Source organism: Vanessa atalanta, chromosome 26 (genome assembly GCF_905147765.1).
Source record: "Vanessa atalanta chromosome 26, ilVanAtal1.2, whole genome shotgun sequence".
NCBI classification, from domain to species: domain Eukaryota; kingdom Metazoa; phylum Arthropoda; class Insecta; order Lepidoptera; family Nymphalidae; genus Vanessa; species Vanessa atalanta.
In genome coordinates this window covers 2,431,983-2,451,714 of record NC_061896.1, presented here as the reverse complement: position 1 = coordinate 2,451,714, position 19,732 = coordinate 2,431,983, and the positions used below count along the sequence as shown (strand labels likewise).

The following is a 19,732-nucleotide window of genomic DNA, read 5'->3' as shown; positions in this document are numbered from 1 at the left end:
GGAGTGACGTTTTGCGCAAGACGGTTGGCAGGAGCTGGATGCGAGTAGCCGAAGATATATCACAGTAGCGTGCAATTGGAGAAGCCTATGTCCAGCAGTAGACAAGTATGGTCTGCTGATGATCATGATGATACATACCTCTATGTGTTTCATACTTACATATATTTGAAAAAGCTGTCAGTGTTGACTCTGTCGCGTGACATTTTCGTCTGAATTTATATGCCATCATAGTATGAAATGATAGCAACCTCCGATTGTCTTCGATCAAGATGAGAACTAATAGTTAGTACGCTTTGTTTTTTAAGCAGCTGATTTAAAAAAAAAAAAACTTTTTGATACTAATCGGTCATACATGTTCGTCCTGTAAGAAATATTAACCATTCCTTACATCGCTAATGCGCCCCCAAACTAAGAGAACTAAGATTTTAGGTTCTTGTACCTGTACTTGCACTGCCTCAATCATCCTTCAAACCGTAACCAAACAGTACTAAGTATTTTCAGTAGAATATATGATTGCGCACCTACCCAGGCTTTCACAGTGCCCTACTACCAAGTAAAATATTGATACTGATACTTTAATATTGTACTTTACTTTACTTTTTTGTAGTACTTTAATATTGTATTTGCAAATTAATGAAAATTATTCGTAATTACAGTTTTGTTATATGTAAATTAATGTCACGCAATAAGTAACAAGTACCTAGGGATATATAAAAATATAACATTTAAATGATGTGGAAAATAATTGTTTATGCTATTGCTTACCTTGAAATCGATATACATTTATGTCATTTAACTTTGACTTGGGAGTTAGAAATGAATCATTAATATATAACCACTGAAAGCTGAACAGAATAAAATATAGTAGAGCAAGCAAAACCGCACGATACCGCTAGATTGTTCAATGTTTATACTTTATGACATTTACTAGGAAACAAATTTTCTCTTGCTCTCAAGATAGAGCACATTCCAATTATTCTGTCGTTCAATTTTAAACCTTATACCGTTCGAGTCAAAGTATACCTGGAAAATATTGAATACATCACTTTGTCGTACTTCCGTGCAATCTCTTTTAAAATTATCCTGAACGAGTATACCTCACTACGTTTGTTCCCATCCTTTTATAACGAACCCATTCATTGTAAAGTGCATACAAAACTAATATCAAGCTAATTTCATCTTTATTTATATATAAATAAGCTACTATATTTGCAAAATGAATTATTACCTTAAAAACTGGTCGTAACGAGCGATAATGAGTCTTAAATACATAGCTTTAAAGGTTTGTTATCCTTGAGGGGTTGTTGTACCACTTTCTATCACTGTCGGTCATAATATCTGCCTTTCATATGTGGTTAAGTTGAAGGTATTCTCATGGGTTGCGAAGTTTGTTAACCTAGGAACAATTATTTGAACCTCGTCTGCGCACTTTGCAGGAAAGTTATCTTTTAAAATCTGTATGAAATGCTGACACTACTAGACGCGGCTCCAGGTTTAGAAAATTAATTACTATAATTTATTGTTGAGTTTTAAGCATAATTTTGTGTTTTGAATTGATTTTGACTCATATATCAATCGCGTATGCTTTCTATGTAGATATTATTAGTATAGAGAGTATAGAGATTATTTCAAAATATCAACTCGATACCTAAAAAACGACGAATAGAAATGAATACTACTATTTTATTATCAAATAAGCACAGCTGGAACCATATGCCCTCTATGTTAAAGGTACAGGTGCGTTCGTGACACCTGATACGATTAAAATGCAAATGGCAATACTCTTTCAACTTTTTCACTTAACCATTAGGTTAAAATGTTTAGTTAAATTAATAATATTTCAGTAAAACGTTGTTTTATATGAGCATTTCGATCGTTCATTGATGATGCTAAAGTCACGTTATGTGCACGTAATGTTTTTGTTTTAAACATGTCACACTTTTTATTTTATAGAAAAACGAGCATTTGCGAATTGATTTTTCAGCTTATCTCCACGTCACGTGAACACTTTTCTTTCTTACCCCCTTTCCCCCCGAAGGCTGATAACCGGGTGTGTGAGGCGGCGCGGGCGCAGCCGACCTCAGTCTCCTCTTGTACGTCGAACGGGGCGGACGGTTTGCGGCTCCTATAGTAGGTGTTTTTAACATTCTCAAATTCTGTGATACATCAATAATAGTGCTTGTGGATTAGTGTAATGTGGCAAAAATTGCAAATTTAAATGTGACGGAAGAAGTTTTTACACGATACCGCGTCGGTGCCGTTACGTCGCGCTTCGGCGATTCAGTTAATAACTTGTGGATCTACAGTGACTGTGTAATAGTGGTTTTGCTAAGATTTAATATCGTGGAAAGGTCACTTACCTTGATCGGTATTGTATCGAAGGTTTTTTCGTGGTGCTCCTATTGTTCGAGATTTTTTTTCCAGAGTACTTGGCATCTGTAGCTTTTTTAAGGACATGAAAATCGAAAAGATTAGTCTGAAAGATTTGCATTGGTAGCTCGATTGTTTTACTTCCTGTTACTTTTCCCTTGGGAATTCTATACAGCATATTCGGTTCGACTTATACTTGACTCATTACATATCGTACGTGTCGTTGAGATTTTCTTAGAATTAATATTTATCGGAATTTGTTTGATCATTACAAAACTCGTTTGTGCGCTATGCATTTTTTATTTCATTGAATTACGAAGGCTTATTAAAAGCTTTAGTTGTAGTTTGGCATCAAAGTCAGGTTTTGTTTTTTTAATCTGTGATACTCGTTTAAATTTTAAGTCGAGCTAAGAGGCTCCATGGCAAATGTGCAAATAACATTGCGATTAATAAAAAACGCCTTTTTAACTTTTATTATAATAGTAATAGATGTCATTTTACATTGCTTTAAATGGTGTTAATAAATGAAAGTACGTCAAAAATTATACAGAAATTGTGTTGCGATTTATACATTTTTGGTGACTCATAACCGATCATCTCATCGGAATAATGGATAAGTTTTTTTCTTTATTTTACGCTCGAGAGATTATAATTCGTATCGGAGTGGAGAGGTTTTGTTTCGACCAAGTGAAACGGTGGCAATTGGACCTTGATATCCGGCATTGCAACAGTGAATACAATACTTATTTTCTGTTTTGTACAAGCTGGGAGTTTAAACATTTTCAGAGGAAATGTTTTACCATTTTTCTTTTGGGACTATTACGAAATATTCGTATATGTTCATATAAATGAAGCTTATTTTGCGTTACTTTAAGTTATTTATATTGTTTAAAACGAGCGCACTTAACCTGAACGTAGCATAATTAAATATAAAATAACTAGTCTTTCTTGTAAATTAAAACTTAAGTATAATTGTACTGCAGTATTTTTCCACAAATAAAAACAGATACATCACCTTGTAATAAAAACACTGCGGTATATATTTATATTCTGTTTAAAAAAATGGCTGGAGTACTTAAAGGAAAATTTCGCATCGACGGTAGCTTGTCACGACTGTCGCTGGAAACTCTGCCCCAGTTCTCGTACTGGGTTAAACAAGTCGGCTTGACAAGAAAAGTGCTATTAAAGGAGTAATTTGTGTTTACAGCTCAGAATGCCAAAGAGGCGATCGATATTATAAGTATTATCATAGCGTTTACAATTACAAAAGGTCGTACGTAAATAGAAATTAAATAATTCAATACAAAGGTATAGTTAGAATTACATATTTAAAAAAAATATAAAGCAACGTATTAAAAAACTTGCATTGGCCTATTTAAAGAGTAAACTGAATATTATTATTGTTTTAATCTATTAAACGTATTCCTCTGATATTTATGACACTAAACATAAGGTTGAAAATAGATTAAACATATTTAGCGATTCATATCATGTTTCGCTGAAAGTATCCACTTGTTTCCTTATCATATCGTTAAAGGAGTTATCAGTCTTTCGTGTGATAGCGTCTGATAGTGATAGTGTGATTAGGGTAGGTGTATCTCGGTGATGTCAGCTACCATTGAATATTTTCGTGTTGAAATTTGTTATTTTATCATTTTTATGCATATTATAAAATAGATGACCATGTATGCAGCCTTGCCGAACCCTTTTGTTGAATTAAGAAAATTTTCGAAATGTTTATAATTAGACGTTAAAGTAACTGTAACTGATAATTCAAACGAAAGGTCAAATGCTGATGTTTATCGTATTTGAGTATAAAATTAATATTTTAAACGTAACGAGAAATCTTAATATGAATAACGGATGCAGCCGCTTCCTTATGATCTTGAAGTCCCTTGAAATTAATTTTAAAAGCTTTAAATACTTACATCCTTATTAACAATAGACTTGCATAAATTTAGGAAAATCAAAATTTAGAAATAGTAATTATTCATTTTGTTTTCGACGAAGTGCATTTATGCGATTAAAATTATATGACTGGTTTTAATTTTAATCATTCGAAACTAAGAGTTCATTTTATACGAAGATAAAAATATATCTAAAATATTTTACCTGAATATGAAAGTTATTGCCTTTAAAGCAATAAATATTTTAGATTTATAATTAATTATCTCTGACCTCAGTTCGGGTGAGAACGTTCAAGGGTGAAAGATAAGTTGTCAGCTAAAGGTACGGTCTCGTTAGCAGACTGCTGACCTTCACATAGTATTATGGATAGCTGTTTTTATTGTATCATTGATAAATTGTATTCAAGAAAAAAAAAGAATTATTGTCATAACATAATACTTAACATCCGCCCTCTTTTACTATTTTTTTGTTCATCTTGTAAAAGTCAATGTAGTAGTGTAATTATGCATCCATACTTATATATAGAACCGAGATGGCTCAGTGGTTAGAGCGCGTGCATCTTAACTGCTAATGTACTGTAATATAAAACATATAAAAAACCTAACCTGGCTCTATGTCACATTTTGACGCTTAAACCACTATCAAATTCATGGAATATGGAAAAGGACAAATTTTAAATAATTTATTATTCTAAATGTTTAGAAAAGAAAATAAAAAGGTACGATATTAACATTAGTTAAGTGCCAAAAAAGAAAACCACAATACTGGGTACGTGCGTGCAGTGGGATGCAGGCATGTGCAATTTAACGACACAGATAATGTCCTTTAATCACAAATTAACAATATAAAAGGGACGAAAGTTAAACTAAGAGCTGTCAGTGTTTCCGATCATAACGCAAAGCTAAACATTATTTAAACATCGTTGTTCAAACTCGAGACAATATGATACATGTGAAACAATTCCTTTGTTGTTTTTGTGTATTCGTTTAATAGTAATTACTCAAGTATTACACGAAATATATTGTCGTGACCTCGAGACTGGGTGATGTTTAGTAGATATTAAGTATCGGCAAATATATATAAACGATACACATTTTGTTCTCATTGGTCTAGAGGCTAGGATAATAGTTTGCAGATCCAGAGGTCCTGAGTTTAAACCCCCCGGATCAGTACAATGAAATTTTTTGGGGTTTTCTGTGGAGAAATTCTCAGTAGACTCCAGAAGACATTAGCAGTGGATAGTTACGTGTCTCGAAAACAAAGTTAAGTTCTTGAACTCTCTCCGGTCGTGTCAGATGTCGATCTGGTTTTTAGAGTGAGGGCATAGAGTGCATTTGTGTTTGCACGTATATACTTGTGGAGTTGTGGACTGTGTTAGTAGGTGGTAACTTTAAATTTAATTCAATAATGTAAAATGATGAATCAAAGGTCCTTTTATGAGCCTATTTTAATAAAGAATATTTTGATGCTATGCCCTGCTCGGTTTGCTATTCTCCCTAGTCACTGACCGATTGATCTTAAAACGAGTGATCAAGTGACAATATGTTTGACTTACTTTCATCCTGGATACAAGTTTGGTCGGTAAAGCAGTAACGGTTAGTCGAATATGGTTTAAAATCAACTCAATATGAATTAAAAGTATTAAATAAGAATACTTGTATTGTAGTACATGGTTATTTATACATTTGTACAATATCTAAGTTATGGTGTATAGAACTTGGTACATTCGCACGAGTTAATGTTTAAATGATCTCAAGTATATGCACTTGATCTGTGTGTAGTTACAATGAGTGTCGTACACAATCGTGTTGCGTCATTACGACATAATAAGGCTGTAATTGTTAGCTCGTTAACGTTAGCGATTACAAGCATACAATAATCGCAATCTCTGAAGTAGTTACGTTTTCTTTTATCGAGCACGTACACTCGTACGTCGTTTAAATTTCTTTAATTTTTAACATCGGAGGAAGCAAGTTTCGGTAATTGAATGTTCGTGGAGATGTGTAGACAGAATAAGTATTTATTTTCATACCGAAGATTATGGATTCTAACCACCACAGGATATAATGTGCTTAATTTGTGTTTATAATTAATTTCGTGTTAAGTAATATATAGTGAGGAAAACTGCACGTGTTAGATGAAAATTTATCACATACGTATTCACACATCTTATTGAAGCAGCATGGTGAAACAAGCTCCTCACCTTTTCCTCAAAGTAGAAACCTAGCAGTGCCATATTTACAAGCACACTAACTTTGTAACTTTAAATTATGTTGTTATGTTACTTATTTATACGCGAATCGAAGCTTTACTTATTAATAATTTTTCTGTATGTTATTTTCATTTATCTCTTACATTTGTATGATAACTTTATTGATAACCACATTATACTGTACATATTATTTACAGTGGAAACAAAATAATACATGTTACCCTATCCGCTACAGAGCGATCTTTTCAAGACAATCTTACTGCAGAGGAAATTGTCTTGTAACATGGTTTTACAAGATACGGTCGAGATAGATGGATACTTAGTTTTAAAATAAAACATAGATACATACATAAATATAATAAAATTATCCGGACACACACACACACACACACGAATAATAGTAGAAATAAATAGAGTAAGATTATATCTGTGAGTGTAAAATTGACGCAAAGACAAATATAATATGTTATAGAGCTTAATATATAAAAAAATTATATTCTTTATAGTAAATTATATATAAAAAAAAACCTATTATCAAGTAAATTTGTTTACATACATATATACTGAAGCTCCTATTTTTGTTGACAATAATAAAGCACCGACGTATTACAATATCACACACGAGCCTCAATAACAACTTTATCAGACACTGATAAGGGTGAATTAAACAGTCGATCTCAGGTGAATATTTATTGACATGTAATTTTCAGACGAGTATGTACGTTCCTTAATGTTATATTAAAATCGTTTACTACACGTTTGCAAATGTTTTGTTGCTTATTTTTATGTTTTAAAAGTTTTTGATTGTTATCAATATATTGAGAATCGATTCACGAGGTATTCAATAGACAATGTTTGTGTTTTAGAAATAAAAAAATATATATATCGGAGCGTGGTTACTTTGGTTGTTGATTTGGATAATTAATGAATCGAGTAGTTGGCAATAATGTTTGATGGCTGATTTACTTTTAAGAGCGGGTCACCCCGAATGGAGTTGTAAGTGCCATGGCAACGCGAGTCGTTATGTTTTGACAAGCTTCTCGAATGCGATGGTTGCTTGCAAACCCATTTGCTCTTAATCGAGATGAATTATTGTAATCCTTTGATATTATTGTGGTGTACGATTATTGAATCAATGAATACAGTGATTAGACGATATTAAATACGTTTTATTTTGTGAATATCTCCATTGCACGCCCACATAGTCTTACAAATGTCGGATCAATCCCCGAACCCAACTGTTCGGCATCCTGCTTCTCCGACATATATATAATCCTAATGGATATTGTAATTTTTAACTGCAAAGATCTTATTTTATAAAGTATACTATAACTCATTGAAAAACATAGTATACAAATTAGTATATTAAAATTCAACGTGTGCGCTTAAACTATTCAAATAAACTTCAACTCTGAGCTAACAAAGGTGAAGTAAATTGACGAGCCGACGGATTAGTGAGTAAGCGGCCGTTTACGCGTTCGTATGAAGATGTTTTGTACGTTTGTACTATATGTTTATATGTTATGAAATATTACAAGACTAAGTGGGTGCGTCTGTGTCTATAGGCTTCGGCTCGGGCGTGTCGTGAAAAGTGAATGGATTTACGTTTAGGTTGCAATGTTTTTAGGTTTCCCTACAAACGAATAGCGGAACATTATAAGATACTTAGCGTATAGCATAGTCCAATCGAAGTAGGAATAAAGATAAACAAACCTTAGAATTACGTTCTTCATGCGATTTGCTAATAACTCAGCTATTGTGCACTATTGAGAGCTGAGGATTAATATACCTTTATTTATATTACAACATTATTACATTTAACTACTTATTTCCACTTTAATTTTACTTTCAAAATTCCGATAACAGTTTCGTCATTTTTCTACCTGTTATTGTATATTTTTTTTTTCACCAAAATGATGTAATCTCTGTTTGGCTATATATAGTATGTTTGTAATAACTGTAAATGGTGTTGATACAAATAAATAACTATTCAATTGAAATGTTTTAAGAATATATTTACTAGGGTCTTATTAAAAGCTAATGATGACTACGTATATTACTGGACCTAGTCCTTTCGCTAGAAGCATCGCAATACACCTTATGTGTGCATAAAAAGGCGCCTCTAGTTCCCGACAGAATACAATGTAATTATCATTGATTACTTCACACCGGTTAAAGAAATAGTTTATCTAGAATAATTACTCGTTGTTCCTGGAAATGTTTTGTGGTCCTGCTATTATACTTGTTGAAGTATTTTTTCTTGTTAAGATCAATGGCGTCTAGTTTACGGCTTAAATGTCAACTGCATGTTAAATAAATAATACAAACTATACTTTAATGTAATTGTATCTAATTTTGATTGTTAAATATCTTCGTGTCAATGTTGTTGACGTTTGCGTTAATTACTAATTAACATACAAAAATATATGGAAATATGTGAATAAAAATCGATAGAATATTTAAAATACTTTCACTTGTTAATAGGAAACCGGTTCTTTGAAAGTTTTACGGAATTCGTTCCGGTCATTGAGCGGAGATTATTTACCTCTTTCTAGTTAAATAAGTTTTGTGATGGAGCGAGAGAGATGTGGCATCGTAACAACTTTCCTATCGATAGTTGTTTCAGGCGAGATCATAAATTGTTAGTGAAATTTTATATCAATTAATCATTTATAGACAGCTAGATTTTTTATATGAAAATAATCTCAACGTTATATCTGATATTTAATTTTTAAATTATTGCACATAAATATATACCTACATAGAATTGTATTAAAACAAAATTGCAATACTTAACGAATGTAAAACTATTCCTAATGTCAAAATAATAACAATAATAAGACAATGCGTTGAATGGGTAGCTATTAATATAGCTATTATTATTTAAAACGAACGCGAATGTTATATTACCATATATGTGTATTCTCATGTAAGCGACTTACGTCTTTTTGAGGATAAATGTCTTTAAACCTAACCTATTGTCATGTGATATTTCACGATCGTGAAATCTGAATCTGTTCTTACTGAATAGCTCTATAGCGGCTATTTTCCTTCAATAATCTTATAGCTAGTTAACTTATAAGTGAAATGTGTTCTATTTTTTGCTGATTTGGGTATGACTTCCTACTGTAATGTTACATAATTTGTAATATATTTTGTTGTTTCTCGTCAATACAGAACAGAAACAAGTATTTCTTGAAGTGTTATCAATTGTCATAGTATGTGACGTCAATAGAATTCAACATGGCAGACGGTTACGGTTATGTCGCAGTCGAGTTACGTTTTAACCATTAACTTCATGATAATTATTCACTTTGACTTAGTATCTAACCAGCTAAGATCAAGAGGTAGGTGTCATGTAACTTACATCCAGGTCGAGAGTCACACTCGAGGACATTCAGAACTAGATCTCTGAAAACATGTTTACATTGTTACATCTCTTTGTTTTATTATAATACAAGTGTTTATTAATACGGTAAGTTTTAAAGTACTTAACGAAATGTGTATAGTCTTATACAATACTCTTGTTTTATAGTATGCGGATCTCCAATGATCGGCTTTTTGTTTAGATGAAAGAATTGTACATAAAACACATGTAGGTACAAGTTTCCGATTGTTTTCGAATGTTCTCGTGTGATGAGTGAACGGACGAGCAATATTTTGGTTTATTTAACATCTTAACATTTCATATCGATAATAATAATCCCGACGATAAGTATTATCAGTTATCAAAAATAATTCAGACATGACCTTAATATTATTCAGTTAAGCGATTTTTACTACAATATTTTATTATCTGTCTTAAGCGACTTTGCAGACTTGTTAAACGGATTGTATATTTTGCTAAAGCGTTAATACTGTTGGAAAGGGAGTTGAGTCTGTCACATACATACATATATGTGAAACATTTACTTGGTTCGTAATCTGATTACATGTTTCGCAGATGTCTCACCTTATCCTTATACCGCTTAGTCTATTCATATGCGTTTATTTTTAAATAAGGTTGTACATAAGAAGTGCTGACGTAATATACAAATAACAATAAACCTTGTATATATATTTTATTAAATATTTTTTAATTGTTCAATGTGCCTTTATTTATTTATTTTTTTCACAATTTTTATTTTTACTGATATTGCCATCGATTTATACATTTAATACAAATATTCATTATTGTACAACAATCAAACATACACGGACCATTGTTCTATGATTTCATTAGATCTATCGACAGGTTTCAAAGACTGTCTCTTGTCACTGTGATTCGGTTTGTAAAATATTATTTGATTTGATTAATATATATCGTACTATTAGTATTAAAATTAATTTCAGTCATAAATTTGTCGTATCGGTCGTACAGGTCAACACTTAATGCATTGAGGTCAGTCAGATCGTATTAGTTATCGATTTTAACCAATAATGTTGATATTAATATCAACTTTAACTGTATCATAGATATAAATCTATTGGCTTAAGCGATATATTAGTGCTTTCATATTTATAATATTCGGTTCTCATTAAATAATTGTATTGTAATTTATTTATTTATTTTTGCCTCTAATGTCAGTCATTATTGTCCAAGCAATACTTTTGTTCTGTTAGCATAGTGTTTAGATTTGTGGTAGATATAATAAGTTCATCGAAACTTGTAAGCATTTAATAGTTCAATCCAAGTGTTAACATTACATGATCTACATATGTTCTAAGAGGGCCTTACTTTTTTTTTAATGTTTGATATAATTTTGGCTATTTTTTTAACATTGATTCAAAGCGTTGGTGTCATTGCCTGTTTAGGAACTACATTGTCTCGAAGAGTTATTGTTATTGCTATGAAATATTTTTATCAATAATTCTGTATATTTATTGGAAATTTATGTTAAACTAGTTTTTACCCGTGGGTTTTTAGGCATCAAATATACCTAACCAACTGAAACTCCGACGTCGTTCATATGGAATTCAGAAATTCACGAAAATGCTTTATGAACATAAGCCCTTATTTCCAATGTTATTCGAAAAATTTAATTAAAATCTGTCCAGTCTGGTTTAACTGTGAAAGCGCAACAGACAGACAGTTACTTTCGCATTTATGATACTAGTACAGATGTCACTCTACGATCTTTATCTGTCTCTATGCATAACAGGATTTTCAATTAGATACTACACGAGAGCAAGATCTTATTTGGTTACGGATTTGTGCAAAGATACAGTTCTACGTTTTTTATATTTCATTACATGATTGCACGTTTGTCGAAAAAATAATATTACTGGTGCATAATAGACGAAGTAGATAGTAACCGTTCGTAATCAGTTGATGATTCTGAACCAGAAATTAAAAGAAATAAACAAGAAAGTGAGCAGTGTAATTTAAATTAATGTTTCAATATCGATATGAAATAGAAATTGTGTCAATTTCCACGCTCCTGAATTCTAGTTTTAAATACAGTAATATTACCGGTAAATAACGAAATTCGAGTACCGTTCGGAATTGGGTACATTAATCTGCCACGAGAGCTCACCGTTATGGGCTACCGTTATCGTTGATGGCCCACACAAAAACTCGACTGTTTACTGTGGTATGGGAGATATTAAACAGTTTTGGGGCTTATTTTGTGGAACACTATGTCGGCATGTCTGATCCTTATATGTATATACTTCTCAATGTTATATTAAGTAAGTAACAGTGGTAATGATCGACTGCTTGGCAAAAAAGCCTCTTCTCCTTAGCATGATTTCCTTGAGCGACGAGCACGAAATGGGAACAGATATGATGTACGCAAGCCCGGGTCTGAACTTGAAATCTTCGTTTAAGATTTACGTGTTCTAACCACAGGGTCACTTCAACTTAATCAGCAAGTAACTACTGATTATCTTTACGATTTTTCTCGGTAGAATCTACTTTCCGATCCGGTGGTAGCTTTATATTTAGTTCAACATTTTAGATGACAATACAAGAGTGCTTTAATGAGTCTACTTGAATAAAAAAAAATTGAATTCGATTTTTGATATGATTAAAATTTAAAATAAATTAAAACGACTCCAAATATAGAAGCCGAAAATATCAAAAGAGATGAAACAGGAGATGTGAAACCGGTTATCGAGAGCTAAGAAGCTGTCGCCGGTGTAGTCGCCGAAACGTGAATTTGTTCAACCATGTGGAAAAACGTGTATAAAATCAACCAGACCGTACAGTTTTTTATGATACATATTTTAATTTAATGCCTAACGTAAGGCTTTCGAATGTAGTGATGATCCTATATTTGTTTTAAATATCTTTGGAGTTTATTGTCTGTGGTGTTCACTAAAAAGTATTATGAAAATAATTTCATATAATTTAACCGAAACTAATAAAAAAATTGAAAATCAAAATCAAACCATCTTTATTTAAGTCGGCTCGTAAGAGCATTTTCGTATCGTCACGTTGCGTTGAAATAAATGTAAAGCTATCACCGGTTCGGAAAGTGGAATCTATCGAGAAGAACCGGAAAAACTCGGTAGTTACTCTTTCCACAATTTTAATTACAGAATATGTCAGTAAAAATATTTTTTTTATATACCCTACTAATCAATAAGTACTAAGTCCACGCTCTTTTATCTTTAATATAATCTAAATTGAGTAATAGGCCTTACTTATCAATGTTTTTTTGACACGAGCTTTAAATTTTTTAATAGGTCAAGTTAATTAAGTTGAAGAGTAATAATTTTAATGGAAGACATCATTATATCATCCTTCGTTATTATTCAAAAACAAAATATTCTTTACCCTAGGTTTAAAACCATTACAATAATTATGACTCACCTCGACTTACTCAAAAATCATTTGGTACTATTTCCAGTATCATAGGTATGTACATAATAATAATAGTAGTAATATTTTATTTAAATATTTATCGAGTATCTCGGCCTCGATAGCATGTATCATCACACGCGTCTACACGAATGACCTGCCTATACAAATTGACAGACACTGATTCCAGTGTTAGCACATGTTAGCACTCGATGTAGCTAACCGGTTGTACGTTTAAGCTTTCTATTTTCAATATCTTTTTAACTAGTATTTACATGTAAGATTAACGGTGTTTTTTTTTTAACAATTTGTATCGGTGACGTAGCATGATGTATTGTTTTTCTGGTCGTATTAATATAAAACAGGTCCTCGAGAACAGGACTGTGTATTATAAATAGAGGCTATATATCAGAAGCCGAAATTTAATGTCGTTGAAAATTTTCAAGTTAATAAAAAGGACATTTCAAACTCTCGCCGCTGCTGTTAAATATTTCGATGGGAACTTTATTATTTTTTTTAATCAACCATTAGCTTTGCTTTGCTGAATGATTTAAGAAAATACTTGAAAAGCTAGTTTTCATATCGATTTATTTGTAAACTGGTATATTTTATAATTAAACCGATTATAATCCATTTAGTTTGACAGCATTCGCACGCATTCAATGAACAATTAGACAAAAGCGTTCGGGGCGATTTGTTTTATGAAGTGTTTATAAATGACGTAATAATTTCGTAAGAAGTATTTTTTCAGTTTTTTTGTTTATGTGATAGCCACATGTTTTCGAGTCTTTGTTTGTTTTGATATGCTTTTAATTTAAAGTAGAACTTTGTTATAGTTATATGTATTGTAAAGTCAAGAAATTGATACATGAATGACCTTAGAATCTACTTTCCGAACCGGTGGTTGCTTTGCATTTAATTCAACACTGCAACATCACAATTCAAAAGTGTTTTTTTGTACCTACTTGCTTAAAGAATATTTTTGATTTTTTTTTTATATACACATCCAATTGACAAAAAATAAAAAATATATTAAAAGGAATAATTTCTTCTCAGATTTCAATCTTGTTCTAACATTGCTTGCTAGAATATAATATCTAGATAATATATATAAGTCATTTTCGGTACGAGTAAATAAACAAATATTATGTAATTGAATCAAAATATTTGTGTAATATCTACATATTTCACGGTACCGCATTACGCACGTAATATATCCTGTGGCTTCCCACTACGTCAGAGAGGGCACCGCTGGTTTTTAGTGGATAGTCTGGCACTTGTCCAGGGATCACACACACTCCATGTTATAGAAAAAAAAAACAAACTTTTCCAACGACTACAGAAAAGGGAACATTTTCCGTGAAAATTGTTCATATTGTCGTAAATTTGAAATAATAAATATGTGCTTGCTCCGATTATCTCAGTCAATTATCAAATATCGTGTTGCAGGAGACCGTGAAGTAAATTGCGCCTTGTTACTGCCTACAATTAGATACCCACGCGCTACTTTGCCTTTATAACACTATTTATTATAAACGAGAAATCGATGGATATAATCTAGCTCTGTAACGTAATATTTATAATTTATATTAATTACATAATATCATCTGGTCGGATCCTTACTTTGAAAAGGTTACTTGTTCAATAGCGTGCGATGTTTTGTAATATGCAATATGCATTCAGACGTAAATAGAAATTATATATTTATTTCATAAAGATTTATGTCACTCAATGAAGTCGCAATTGCTCCGAAACGTCCGAAGTTTAACGTTTCCGGACCATTTAGGTCTCGCAATTTAAATGCAGATCCATTATCATCAGCGAAGAAATTTTTGAAAATTGCTCAACATTTAACGAGTAATTAAGAAAAAATAGAATAAGTTTGGTGCAATCTTGAAAATAAGCGCAAATTATGGTAATGGTTCAACGGAAGGGTTTTGTTTCTTTATTGTTTAAAGCCGTCCATTGTCTCGGACCGTACATGCGGAAAACAGCTTTGCTTGAAATTTATTTGAAGAAAGAAAATTTTAGTTCGTTAACTTAAATTTAGCGTAAAATATCTAACAATCATTTAAAATTTTTGGTTTTTGTTCAATATTATTTATACCATCTAAAGCTTTACGTGTATTAACTGATTTAAATAAATAATTGCAATTTCAACTAAATACCTAAAAAAAAAACGAAAAGTTTATTTTAACCACTTTTTAGATGGGCCTTGAAAGAGTAAAAAGTATTTTTTGTATTGCAAATCATTGACGAATGCATCGTTGCATATTGTGACCATTACAGAGTCCAACAGCATATCGACCTGATTATACTAAATTTACTATTATTACAGACAGTTGACTTGTATTTTTTTACCTTATAATACCAAATTAAAACTAGAATACTTTACTCAACTAAATAGTTTCTTCAAAGTCCTTCTACTTGCAATTTTATTTATATTAAATTTACAACCGATCGATATGTGCTTAGTTTTACGCATAATCTCCCAAAGTAACATTCTTACAACAAGATAGCGTATTCTCGAATCCCAATGTCGTATACTTGTGTACGTATACTTTCTCTCAGAAGTGGGCGTATGTCCCACATTAGCTTGCGTCATAATGACTCGCTCTATTCAATTTTTATACCGTTTGACATGTTTAGTTGTTTTCTCCTTGCATTTTGATGAGCTACTTCGTACACATTGCGTTTCCTCTATCTATACTGCCGGTCTTATTCAGTGTAACCTAACTGATTACAATATATATCTTGCAACATGACATCTAAATCACTACTTAACGTAACTGTTCGAGACAGTTAACAACAAAACAAGACAAGCATGACAGAGCGACAACAGAGGATAGATCTTATCAATCACTAAATGTATAAGGCATCAAATAAGGATGTTTCAGGATATCGAGCGTCTCTTTTCAGTATACTACGGTGACTGTGCGAGTGAAAGAGCCAGAGTGAGATATTTAAAGCGTGAAAAGCATGCGTGGTAGGTCTGAACTACGCCCTTTGATCCCAGTGACAGGGCAACAATGGAAAATAATTGTACCGTAAGCGCTTTCAGAGCACCGAGAGGTAATTTGTCATGTTTTAGTGAGAGTTGAGCGAAGACAAAATGTCTGATGATGATGTGCTTACGTACCGTTACTTTAGAATGTTATGTGATACGGAAATTAAAAAAAAATATATACATACTTATTCGTAAATAGTATAGAGTTTAAATGTGTAATTTAGGTGTGGCTCAAACTATTGATGTGAAAAGTAGGCAAGATTTAAATGTTTTAAATGTTGCAATTACCGTTTCGTTCGTGAGGTCAAACTCATTGTCAACAATGATAACTAAATGGGCGTAATGATCCCCTAATTGTGTCAGATGAAATTTCCTTTCACACAAACGATAAATTACGATCTCCTCTTAGAGCATATATTTCGGAGCATTCATTTAATATTTAATAAGGTGGCTTTTATTTTTTGGATTGGCCAACTGTGACCATCACATTATATGGGTATTATTTAATTTTTCTCACAAACGACTGGCTCTACTCGAAAATTGAATGGAACTAAAATGGACTGCAACTTTTAAGGCATTTATTTTGTCCGTTTTATTTCTAGATTTGACCTCGAAAATGAAATCTATACCAATTTTAACAATCGTATTCGTGCTCAGCGAGTCAAAATACATGAGTTAGGAAATTTTTCAAATAAATAACTGGTATTGGGGGTGCTTTTTAGAACTTTATCCAACTAAATCACATGTGGTCGATACATGAAAATAATAAACGATTGAGTAAAATTTGTTTTTATAAGTCAATCATTATAAATATATAAGAAAAAGTATTAAAATATGTTGGAAATTGCAGACGATACGTGAATTTAATATTATTAGGTGCTTTGAAGTACTCCGATAATTCTATCCGTTTGCAAAGTAAATACGAGGTGGCCGACAAAACCAAAGTTTAATCTAATCGCAGTTTCATGTATTGGTCACGTGAGGCCTCCACGATGGATGATAAATGAAAGGGACAGCGATATGAAATACTCGTTTAGAGTGAGACAGCTGTCGACTCTCGGTTCGTTGCTCGTGAGTCATGCTCCGGCGCACCGCAGCCTTTTTGTTTCTGGTTTCTGTTGTGAGCGGCAAGCGGGTTGCTTTGTGATTCTTGAAAAATGCACTAATTTTATTTTATTTTTATTAACTTATTATCTTTACGAAAGATTCCGAAAAAATATGATTACGTCTTGAGAAATCCTACGTATCAGTTTGTAGATAATTACATTTAAAAATTTTGTTTTGAACCTACCTTGTATATATTTGTTAATTAGACAGTTAACCAACTTTTATAAAATCAATTTTACTTAAAAAAAAAGACTTGTATAACTTAAATTTCAAGACAAGAATAAAATTCAGAAAAAGGTTGGTGCTTTACCTTAATTTAATATAAACTTAATAAAACAAACTAATTAAAAGTAAATCATCAATACCTACACAATTGGGTGTGATATTTTTAATTAATTCGTTTAAAAGATTTTAAAGTAAAAGTTATATTGTTCTCGTAACATAGACAGTAGACCCATCTCGACACCTTAAACCGTGTGTAAAGTAACAAAAGCAATAACCGTGCAGATGGACTCCACGTTGATCGATTACTATTTTGCGTAAAGTTCTCTGTATAAGTATTTACCAAAACTACCTCTTGAAAATCTAAACTAAATTTACTAAATCACGCTACAAATATTCATATCAAGGCAAACGTTCAATATTCAGTTTTCGGTGATTTTCAAATAATATATTCGTCTACTTCACATATAATTATATTATATCATTGATAAGTGATATTATTAACATATAATTTGATCGTTGAATGTTGAACATCAATAAGCCTCTATAACTCTGGTTATAACGACCGCGTGCGAAATTGCTACGGCGATGAATCACACCGAGATTCGCTATGTCGACGTTTTATAAAGTCTAAATGTCGTTGGACTTATCACGTGGATGATGTACACGCGAAAAATGTATAATAAACTTTATATAAGTATGACAAGCGATTTGGATGAATTGTAAAATTGTTTGTTTCGAATAATGACGATCCCATATATCATACGGTTTTGGTTGTTAACGTATTAATGCTATACGAAGACTCGTCATAGAGAAAAATAATTGTATTTACGGTTTAAGTTTAATTAATAAAATAACAACGGTAAATAATTATAATGTTACCATTAAAGTTGTCATCGGAAATAAGATCGAAACGGAAATGAGAAATCGCCTATTGCGGTGATTCCTTTTTAAGATTATAATGCCATCTCGTTTATCACGTTAGCTGAATAAAGCGAGCAACCTGAGACGAGCTTTTTACTACATAAAAAGTTTAAGAACAAAACAGGTTCCAGTCACTCGTCTGCAAAAAATATATGAAAGGTATCAACAAAATGCTCGGTCCGAACTCCGAATGTACATTTAAAAGTCGCTAATATACGTGGGACGAAATTACATGGCTTACCTTGTCTTAAACTAATGCGATTAAGTATTATTATTATTATGGAGTATAACGATTTTGGAGAAGTAGTTACTCTGCCTACGTTTATACGCTCTCGTTTTGTTTAATCAGATAACGATTTCGATACCAAAATTTATCCACATATTTAAATGAGTATGATATACTATTGTACATTGAGGAAGTTAAATAAACGCTTATCTCAAGAGCTGCCAGTCCGATCAGAACAAAAGCTTTGAAAGATATTGGATTTGTCATTTAACATGTGACTGTATTAATATTAAACCTGGAAGAAACCCTCGGAACAGCTAGTGCTACATTTAATAATATTAATTACACGAGGCCTTGCTATTAGTATTTTTATATAAATATTTTATTATGAATATGAAAAGTATACAATTAATATCTTTAGAATAGAGGTCGGTTCGACCGCAAATACTTCGAGTTGCGTTGTCTACGACATCGTAGGATAATATTACCAGTAGTTCAGCCGTAATATGATAATATCTCCAGGGTTTTCAAATGAAAATTAATTTACGTACAGGCAGGTAATGTGTATGTGTATAGCATTACGTTTATAACAGTCTGGAATACCGTAATATTATGTCTTTGAAGTTGTTATCGTTACAATGTTGAAGTAAAATCACATTTTATAGCTGAAAATAAAATAATCTCTTAACATGCTAAAAGTTGTATTCGAGCAAAAATTAAGAACTTTGTTTAAATATTTGTCAACCCTAATCAGGTTTGTGTCACGCGTAGTTTTTATAGGTCTTCCTAAGTTTGTTGCTCTCGACACAAGTAGCACATTTTCAAGGATATTTAACTTATACATCGAACATTTAATTGGTTCAGTTTTTACCCCAGTTTTACAACCCGAGAAACTCTGAAGGTCGCCGAAATTAACTTTCAAGTGAAAGATTTATAATACCGACGATATGCGTTTACGAGTCACGCGAACTC

The 19,732-nt window shown here is 32.0% G+C and overlaps 1 protein-coding gene across 10 annotated transcripts in view; it reads left to right on the top strand.

The window, feature by feature from the left end:
• LOC125074004 (serine/threonine-protein kinase MARK2-like) overlaps nt 1–19,732 on the top strand; it is a 157,564-nt gene that overhangs the window by 79,122 nt on the left and 58,710 nt on the right. For 4 of the 10 annotated variants that reach the window (XM_047685162.1, XM_047685164.1, XM_047685161.1 and 1 more), the window contains exon 1: nt 2,085–2,368. The exons of 3 other annotated variants lie outside the window; for them this stretch is intronic. The gene's annotated coding sequence lies outside the window, so the exon portion shown is untranslated. Of the gene's footprint in view, nt 1–2,083; nt 2,369–19,732 lie in introns of those variants that run through there. 3 more of the 10 variants (XM_047685167.1, XM_047685159.1, XM_047685160.1) reach the window with 3 other exon arrangements.